The sequence below is a fragment of the Saccopteryx leptura genome, chromosome 8 (assembly GCF_036850995.1).
Source record: "Saccopteryx leptura isolate mSacLep1 chromosome 8, mSacLep1_pri_phased_curated, whole genome shotgun sequence".
Taxonomy (NCBI): domain Eukaryota; kingdom Metazoa; phylum Chordata; class Mammalia; order Chiroptera; family Emballonuridae; genus Saccopteryx; species Saccopteryx leptura.
In genome coordinates this window covers 54,180-64,596 of record NC_089510.1, presented here as the reverse complement: position 1 = coordinate 64,596, position 10,417 = coordinate 54,180, and the positions used below count along the sequence as shown (strand labels likewise).

The following is a 10,417-nucleotide window of genomic DNA, read 5'->3' as shown; positions in this document are numbered from 1 at the left end:
TGACAACCGGCATGCTGAAACTATTCAACACACAATGTAACAAAGACAACTTTTTCAAGACTGGGCGAGATGACTGTTCTATTCAACTCAAAGGAACAAAAACAGACAAACAAAATGTGGAGACAGAAGAATATACCCCAAAGGAAGGAACAAGGAAAAAACTCCGGAGAAATATCCTAATGAAATGGAGATGGGTAATCAAACAGATAAAGAATTCAAAGCAAACAGTCATAACGATGTTCAATAAACTTGAGAGTTGAATAAAGGTACTCAAGAGAACAAGAAAATGTAATAATTTCATCCGGCTTGAGCGCAGATTTACTGGCTTGAGCGCGGGATCATAGTCATGACCCCATGGTCGCTGGCTGAGCCCAAAGGTCACTGGTTAAAGCCCAAACTGCTGGCTTGAGCAAGGGGTCACTGACATGGCTGGAGTCCCCAGTCTGGCCCGTCCTTGCGTTCCTGGGGCTGGCCCCACACGCGCACCCCGTGGGCCAAGCAGTCAGCCTCAGCGCCCTCTCCTATGCAACCACGCCGGGGCTGGGGGTGGTCGGAGCATGACGCGCACGGGAGCCTGCGCAGCGGCGCGGAGGGAGCGGCGGGAAGGGTGTGGGCGGCGCCGCAAGTGAGCGCAGGGCGGCCAGAACCCAGCGGGGCGAGAGGCGGTTCCTTCCAGCAGCTACGCGGGGTCACGTGGCCGCGTCTCCCCCTAGGCCCCCGCGCCTTCAGGGACGTCCGCGCCTACTTCTCCCGGGAGGGGTGGCCGCCATGCGCGACTGGGAGAAAGCCCGCTGCCCCAACGTGTAGAGGAACCTGGACGCGCTGCTGCGCAAAGGTGACGGCGCGCGGGCGGGAATCGCGGGCGGCATGAGGGCCGGCTAAGTGTCGGGGCTGCTCCTACTAGTGCTTCGGTTTCGGGACCACGATTTTGTTTCTCCCCAGGGCTCAACGCCCATCGGCCCACTTTTATGGTCACCGCCGGCAGGCCACCAGACCCCCGGCAGAGGACACTGAGGACTCGCATGAAGAATGGACTCAGAGGCAGCGAGGTGAGGGGCCGCAGGCCTGGCGCTGCCCATTTGAAACCGACCCAGGGTCAGGTCCCCAGCGTCTCAACAATAACAAGGGACAGAGCTTGAGTTTAGCAAATGAGCCAGATACAAACAGTGCATTGTGCAGTACGGGGCGATTTGCTACACTGCTTCCATGTGTAAATGATTACACGTACTTATAGATGTGTTAATGAGCAGGAACGGTATAAAAGTATAAAAGCATGTAAGAAATAACTCATTCAGAACAGTTCTCATCACAAGAGGAGGAGGAAGGTCTGGCCGGTGAGCAGTGCTCCAGGACAGGGCTGCCTGGCTGCACCAGCCACATTGCAGACCGGAAAGGATTATTCATGGTGATTAAGGCAGCTGGGGTTGTGGGCCAGGGTAGGGACCATTGTATCAGGCCCTGTGTCAGCCATCTCTTCAGTGTGTCTGGTTTCATGAGGGTGTGGTCAGTAAGGTCCTTCTGCATTCATGGTCTAGCATTGAAACACAGCTGAAGTCCAGATGTGATCTCTAACTTGACCCAAATGGTTTCTGTGGTCCAAAGACTCTGATGATTAAGGAAGGGCGAGGACGGTTAAATGTGTAAAGATGAAGGGATAAGAAGGAAAGGAGGCAAGGTGGTCACTGTACCATTAGACTGGACAATGTTACTCTGGAACAAAAAGACAGAAAGGAGCCCTGGCCAAGTTGCTTAATTTTTTAAAGAGTCGTCCCTGTACACCAATGTTTTGTGTTTGATGTCCAGTCAGGGCCTATATAAGAATCCACAACTGAAGCCTGACCAGGTGGTAGCACAGAGGATAGAGCATCAGCCTGGGATGATGAGGACCCAGGTTCCAAACTTCAAGGTTGTGGCTTGAAAATGGGTTCACCAGCTTCAGTGTGGGGTCACTGGCTGCAGCGTGGGATCGTAGATGTGACCCCATGGTCACTGGCTTGAAGGCCAAGGTTGCTGGCTTGAGCCCAAGGTTGCTGGTTTGAGCAAGGGGTCACTGACTGAGCTAGAGTCCCCTGGTCAAGACACATATGAGAAAGCAATCAATGAACAACTAAGATGCTGCAGCTATAAGTTGATGCTTCTCATTCCTCTCCCTTCCTTCCTGTCTGTCACTCTATCTAAAAAATAAAAAAATAAAAAGAATAATCAATCACTAAATGCATAAATGAGTGGAACAAAAAATCAATGTTTCTCTTTCAATTCTCTCCTCTCTCTAAAATCAATAAAAACATTTAATTTTTTGATTCTAGAGAGAGGAGTGAGAGAGAAAGAAAGAGAGAAGGGGGAGGCAGACAGGAACAGGAAGCGTCAACTTTTAGTAGTTACTTCTTGAATGTGTCCTGACCAGGCAAGCCTGGGGTTACAAACTGGTGACCTCAGTGTTCCAGGTCATGGCTTTATCCACAGGTCAGGCAAATTTTTTTTAATTAAAAAAAAAAAAGAAAAGAAAAGTTTTATGTTAAAGAAATGGATTTTCTGTCCAGTTAAGTGACCTTTATTATATTTTTGACATGAACAGCCAATTTTTTTTCTTTTTCTTTTTTAGTTTAGTGAGAGATAGAGAGGGAGGGACAGACAGGGACAAACTGGCTAAAAGGGAGAGAGATGAGAAGCATCAATTCTTCATTGCAGCTCCTTAGTTGTTCATTGATTTCTTTCTCATATGTGCATTGACTGAGGGGCTACAGCACAGTGAGTGACCCCTTGCTCAAACCAGTGACCTTGAACTTGAGCCAGCAACCATGGGGTCATGCCTATGATCCCACGCTCAAGCCGGCAACCCTGTGCTCAAGCTGGTAAGCCTGCACTAAAGCCAGATTAGCCCGCACTGAAGCCGGCAGCCTCAGGGTTTCAAACCTGGGTCCTCAGCATCACAGTCCATCCTGGAGAAGCAAGACCCTCTGGACAACACTCTGGATAAAAATTCGATAGGAGAAAATCATTGGTAGATTTCAGTTCCTCTGAGTCCTCTAAAGGCTAATAAGTATGGCCTAGGTATGTGGGGTGGACTTTGGATAGGCCTGGATTTAAGCTCTACTAAACTGAGAGTGAATTTAGCATTGGAGCTTTGGGAAAATCTTACAAATTCTTTGAGCTCTTGAATGCTAATATGTAAGATGAAGATACGGGCATGTATTCTTAGACAGTTTTCAATTTATTTATTTGTGTATGTATTTTTTTAGATAAGAGGAGGGAAGATAGTGAGGCTGACACCCATATGCACCCTTAGCAGGATCTACCCGGCAACCCCAATTCTCGAGTACTGAGCTGGTTTTTACACCTCAGGGTGATGTGCTTTGGCTAACCGAGCCATTCTCAGTGCCCAGGGCCAATGCTCGAACCAATTGAGCCACTGGATGTAGGAAAAGAAGAGGTAGAGAAGAGGGAGAAGGAGTGGTAGAAAAGGAGATGGTCGCTTCTCCTATGTACCCTGACCAGAATCACACCCGGGACATACACTGGGTCAACGCTCTATCCACTGAGCCACTGCCTAGGGCTTAAATTCAGTGTAAAATAACTGACAGATACACGTTGTCCAATAAATACATCTCTGATAATAACAACCATATATTGCGGATGTTTCATACTGGCCTTTCCTCAATACCTAACATATACTGTGCCCTTAATAAATATTTTATGAATAACAAAATTTGGGAATTTAAACCTCAGAATGGGAAGATCTAGAAACAAAAATGGAATTGGCCATCTGTAGTCAGTGTAGAGGCTTACTATTGTAGAGAATTTCTGAGCCAATAGTTGACAAAGGAAAATACCAGAGTATGTAGAAGGACAGGTGATAATTTGATGGGAGGAGATTGTGTGTTTTCTGACAAAATAGAGACTAACACTCCAGACTCCACCAAACTCACTCTTCTCCAACTTAGAACCAGGAGTAAAGGAGACTGAAGTAAAGATGTATAGCCTACGAGAAAGAAAAGGTCATGTGCACCAAGAGGTCAGCAAACCCCAAGATGATGACTACCTCTGTAAGTGACTCTCTGAAAGCATGTTATGTCTTCATACAAGAATTTCATCTGGTTATTTGGCCATTAGAGCATTCCGTTACCCTATGGACATGCACTACAGAATTGAGGCTCAATGATATGAGTGCTTGGGCTCTCTCTCTGAAGCTCTATACATCTAAGAAACATGCACTAAACCTTCCCTAATCCGCTGTTGCTTCTCACCCCCAGATTGTGAGAAGTGTCAGAACTTCTTCATTGACAGTCTGTATGATGTGCCAGTGGGCCCCCCTACATTGTAATAAGACAGTGCAGTGATAAGGGGCACTCCAAACCACGCCAGCCCTCCTCTGCCCCCTGGGTGAGAATCACCGAGCACTCGTGCCATCCCTGAGGCTGTGAATTGGAGTGTGGAACGAGGCATCTGCGTCTGCCAGTGGGTCTGCACTTTGGCCCTTATAAGGGCCAGATCACAGAAGATGAAGAGGCAGGCAACAATGGATACTCCTGGCAGGTGAGAAGTATTTACCTCTTCCTCTGTCTTGTGGATTCCCACATCCCTCCCATGGCATGGTGGGACCTGCCCTTCTACATGCTAGGACATGGATGGAGAAAATATGGTAGACTTTGCAGACCAGAGAGCTCCTGTTGAGAATCACAGGTTAAGAGGGAGCAAAACAGTAAAAACACAAAGGACTGCCTCCTCCCAGCCCTGAGTGGACAGGTCAACTCAGATGTGATGAGTAAGAAAAGTATCATGTGGTCACGAGTGGCAGTGCATGTGAGCTGAAAGAGCTTTGTTGACAGTAGGGTGAAATAATTTCTCTATTACCTCCTCAACCAAAAAAAACCTTTAATTTTTCTTCCTGAAATGCAGATCACTAAAGGGAGAAACTGCTATCAGTATGTGGATGGGAAGGATGAATCCTGGGCCAACTGGATGAGGTAAGGCCAAGAAGTTTCTGGGGGTCATGAGAACACTCATCCCTCTCAGGCCCATACATCTTTCCTTCTCATCATGCCTCCCTCAGTGGTCTCCCTCAATCCTCTGTTCCTGTTTTTTCTCCATATGGTCCTCTTTCAAAGCAAGAGGTATATAGAGAAAAAAAGGGGATAAAAATATAGCATATGTCCTCAAAATATAAATCTCTATGCTAGACAAAATTTAGGCACTGGAGAAAAACTGTGATGTCCTGGGTTACACTTTAACTCAGGGGTCTCAAACTCAACTCAGCATGTGGGCCACAGAGCAAGATCACAGCCATTCGGCAAATACAAGTAGGCCCCTAGGCTTACTTAATTTTATCCAAAATATTTTGAACTTCGTGGATTAGTCTGCGGGCCGCACAAAATTGTTCGGCGGGCCGCGAGTTTGAGACCCCTGCTTTAATTGATCTAATGAACATTTTTTAAGCTCTTAATATATTCCAGTTTAGAGGAAGGTATTTATTAAGCAGGTCATATAACCCAGCTTCTTATGTAGAACTAGTTGCAGACACAGTGAAACAATTGATTTTACAAAACTTAATTTTTTTCATTTTTTGAGAACTGCACAGTGCCAGCATACTGAAACCAAGGATAGCCTAAAGCAGTGGTCAGCAAACTGCAGCTCGTGAGCCACATGCAGCTCTTTGGACCCGTGAATGTGTCTCTTCCTGAAAATACCACGTGCAGCCACTACCTCAATAAGGATTGTACCTACCTATATAGTTTAAGTTTAAAAAATTTGGCTCCCAAAAGAAATTTCAGTTGCTGTACTGTTGGTACTTGGCTCTGCTGACTAACGAGTTTGCCAACCACTGGCCTAAACCTGTGAGGGCAGCGAATTATCCCAGCCTCCCTTCTAACTAGAACTGAGTTCTGAAGCCTGCAGATCAATGATCACGGGACACTTCCCTGAGGGGATCTTTTATCAGGGGCTACAGAATGTGAATGAGCTATTATTGTTCTTTATGATTTTGCTAAGACAAAGAGACCTCCAAGTCCTGCCCGGTTGGCTCAGTGGTAGAGCATCAGCCTGGCGTGCAGGAGTCCCAAGTTAGATTCCCGGCCAGGGCACACAGGAGAAGCATCCATCTGCTTCTCCACCCCTCCCCCCTCTCCTTCCTCTCTGTCTCTCTCTTCCCCTCCCACAGCCGAGGCTCCATTGCAGGAATGTTGGCCCCGGCTCTGAGGATGGCTCCATGGCCTCCACCTCAGGCACTAGAATGGCTTTGGTTGCAGTGGACACACGCCCCAGATGGGCTAATCATCGCCCTCTGGTGGGCATGTTGGGCAGATCCCGCTCAGGCGCATGCAGGAGTTTGTCTGCCTCCCACTTCTGGGGTGGGGGGAGACCTCCAGGTTTTTATGAAAACCTGGGTGAGGCATCAAATGCTACCTAAATAAAATGTGAGGAGAATGGAGAAAGGCCTCTCAAGAAAAGATGGACTTGGGCTGAGTATTGAATGATGTAAACTAATCTAGGCACAGATTCCAACATCAAGTAGCAAGTTCTGTGATATAAAACAGAACCTGAGTTAGAGAAGCTAGAGTTCACTGGGTTTTACGGCCAATCAGGGTAAAAGGTATGTCTGGAATTGGCTTTGGAAAATGGTATTAGGCAGGATGAGCACCGTATGCAGGACCTGGACATTGGAAGTCTTATGACATTGTGACAAGCTCAGACATTGAACAGAAGGTTCTCCAGGAGCACTGTGGGACCGGGTGACATCAGAGCCCGAGTGTCAGTAGCAGAGATAGACATGGATCTGAGAGGTAGTAGGAACTCATCGTCTGTGGGTTTCTTTTCTTTCATCTGCCTCAATCCCAGGTATGTGAACTGTGCCCGGGATGATGAAGAGCAGAACCTGGTGGCCTTTCAGTATCGCAGGCAGATTTTCTACCGAACCTGCCGGGTCATCAGGCCAGACTGTGAGCTGCTGGTCGGGTACAGTGATGAGTTTGGCCAGAAGCTGGGCATCAAGTGCAGCAGCAAGCAGAAGAGAGAGCTCACAGCAGCTGGAGGTGGGCACAACTATTCTTCTAAATGGAAAGAAAAGAGAGCGCTCACCTTAGAAATTTTCACAGTACACTCTAAAGTCAGTAAGATTTCAAATCAGATGCTTCAGAAATGAAGGATTGATTTCATATGCCTTTGATTCTTAGAAAAATCTTTATATTTTTACTTCTGATTTAATTTTTTTGTGTGAAAGGAGGGGAGATAGACAGATTCCTTCTTGTGCCCCGACCACAATCCACACAACAACCCTAGTCTGAAATCCACGCTTGGACTAGCCAAGCTATCCTCAGGGCCGGAGGTCAACACTTTGTGGGCCTGACCTGTGGTGGCGCAGAGGATAAAGTGTCAACCTAGAAACACTGAGGTCGCCAGTTCAAAACCCTGGGCTTGGCTGGTCAAGGCACATATGGAAGTTGATGCTTCCTGCTCCTTCCCCCCCCCTCTAATATGAATAAATAAATAAAATATTAAAAAAAAGAAACACTTTGTGGAAGACAGAGATTACACTGTCAACCCAATAAGAATGACTCATGAGAGAAAACTTAACAGCAGACAAAACTTATGACCCACACACTCTTATCAACATCTACCCTGACCAAAATTTACTCTTTCTGCAGAACCAAAGCCAGAGATACACCCGTGTCCTTCATGCTCTCTGGCATTTTCCAGTCAGAAATTCTTCACCCAGCATGTGAAACGCAGTCACCCCGATGAGATTCTCCCAGGAACATCTACAAGAAAACAGCTCCAATCAAAGGATCCCTGCCCAGAGGATACAAGTCAGCAGCAGCAACATACTGATACACACAGCTGGGATGACAAAGTTGAAGGTCAAGAGGTCAAAGAAAAGTCCAGACCTTTGCTTCAAAGGACCAGGCAGAGGAGTATTTCAAGGGCCTTTTTCAAACCTCCTGAAGGACACATGGGAAGCTCTAGTGAGCAAGAGAGAATGATGCAGGAAGTGCCCAGCACAGGCCAGGAAGTAAATTCAGTGGACACAGGCAAACTATCTATGGGAGTGGGAATGTCAAGAATTTTAGCTGTCAAGTATGGAGAGTATGGGCAAGACTTTTGAAGATAAGTCACATATTCTCAGACACCAAAGGGCACACTCAGAGGAGAAGCCCTATGTTTGCAGGGAGTGTGAACGAGGCTTTACATGGAAGTCAGATCTCCTCAGACACCAGAGGACACACACAGGTGAGAAACCCTATGTTTGCAGGGAGTGTGAGCGAGGCTTTGCACAGAAGTCACATCTCCTCATACACCAAAGGACACACTCAGGGGAGAAACCCTATGTTTGCAGGGAGTGTGAACGAGGCTTTACATGTACATCATATCTCCTCAGACACCAGAGAATACACTCAAGGGAGAAGCCCTATGTTTGCAGGGAGTGTGACCAAGGCTTTGCACGGGAGTCAGCTCTCCTCAGACACAACAGGACACACTCAGGGAGAAGCCCTATGTTTGCAGGGAGTGTGAACGAGGCTTTGGACATAAGTCTCATCTCCTCACACACCTGAGGACACATTCAGGAGAGAAGCCCTATGTTTGCGGAAAGTGTGATCGAGGCTTTGCACGGAATGCAGATCTCCTCAGACACCAGAGGACACACTCAGAAGAGAAGCCCTATGTTTGCAGGGAGTGTGAGCGAGGCTTTGCCCAGAAATCATATCTCCTCAGACACCAGAGAACACACTCAAGAGAGAAGCCTTATGTTTGTGGGGAGTGTGAGCGAGGCTTTGCACGGAATACAGATCTCCTCAGACACCAGAGTACACACTCAGAAGAGAAACCCTATGTTTGCGGAGTGTGCAAGCATGGCTTTGCACGGAAGTCAGATCTCTTCATACACCATAGGACACACTCAGGGGAGAAACCCTATGTTTGCAGGGTGTGCAAGCGTGGCTTTGCACGGAAGTCAAATCTCATCATACACCAGAGGACACACTCAGGTGAGAAACCCTATGTTTGCAGGGTGTGTGAGCATGGCTTTGCAAGGAAGTCAAATCTCCTCAGACACCAGAGGACACACACAGGGGAGAAGCCCTATGTTTGCAGGTTGTGTGAGCGTGGCTTTGCATGGAAGTCAAATCTCATCATACACCAGAGGACACACTCAGGTGAGAAACCCTATGTTTGCAGGGAGTGTGAGCGAGGCTTTGCCCAGAAATCATATCTCCTCAGACACCAGAGAACACACTCAAGGGAGAAGCCCTATGTTTGCAGGGAGTGTGAGCGAGGCTTTGCCCAGAAATCATATCTCCTCAGACACCAGAGAACACACTCAAGGGAGAAGCCCTATGTTTGCAGGGAGTGTGAACGAGGCTATACCTGGAAGTCTGAGCTCCTCAGACACCAGAGGACACACACAGGGGAGAAACCCTGTGTTTGCAGGGAGTGTGAGCGAGGCTTTGCACAGAAGTCACATCTCCTCATATACCAAAGGACAAACTCAGGGGAGAAACCCTATGTTTGCAGGGAGTGTGAACGAGGCTTTACACGGAAGTCAGATTTCCTCAGACACCAGAGGACACACACAGGGGAGAAGCCCTATGTTTGTGGGGAGTGTGAGCGAGGCTTTGCACAGAAGGCAGATCTCCTCATACACCAGAGGACACACTCAGGGGAGAAACCCTATGTTTGTGGAGTGTGCAAGCATGGCTTTGCACGGAAGTCAGATCTCTTCATACACCAGAGGACACATTCAGGGGAGAAACCCTATGTTTGCAGGGTGTGCAAGCGTGGCTTTGCATGGAAGTCACATCTCCTCATACACCAGAGGACACATTCAGGGGAGAAACCCTATGTTTGCAGGGAGTGTGAGCGAGGCTTTGCCCAGAAATCATATCTCCTCAGACACCAGAGAACACACTCAAGGGAGAAGCCCTATGTTTGCAGGGAGTGTGAACGAGGCTTTGCATGGAAGTCTCATTTTCTCACACACCTGAGGACACACTCAGGGCAGAAGCCCTATGTTTGTAGGGAGTGTGAGCGAAGCTTTGCAAGGAAATTCCAGCTCCTCAGACACCAGAGAATACACTTAGGGGAGAAGCCTTATGTTTGCAGGGAGTGCAAGCAAGGCTTAACATAGAAGGTAAATCTCATACACTAGAGGACACACTTAGGGGAGAAGCCCTATGCAGGGTGTGTGAGTGAGTCTTTACACTGAAGGCACATTTTCTCAGTCACCAGAGAATACATTCAGGGGAGAAGCCTTATGTTTGCATGGAGGGTAGCAAGTTATTAGCATAAAATTGCATCTCCACAGCCATAGCTATTACATAGGTCATATCCCAGCTCTGAGGGGACTTCAGAAGGAGTTTACTGACCCCTTCCCTCACAAGAGTAATTTGTACAGATGTAACTAGTTAAACAAATTCTTTGCTTTCACAAT

The 10,417-nt window shown here is 47.5% G+C and overlaps 1 pseudogene; it reads left to right on the top strand.

Moving 5' to 3' along the window:
* The first annotated feature begins 1,402 nt into the window (after window positions 1–1,402).
* LOC136380064 (histone-lysine N-methyltransferase PRDM9-like) lies at window positions 1,403–10,341 on the top strand (annotated as a pseudogene).
* Window positions 10,342–10,417: the final 76 nt, after the last annotated feature.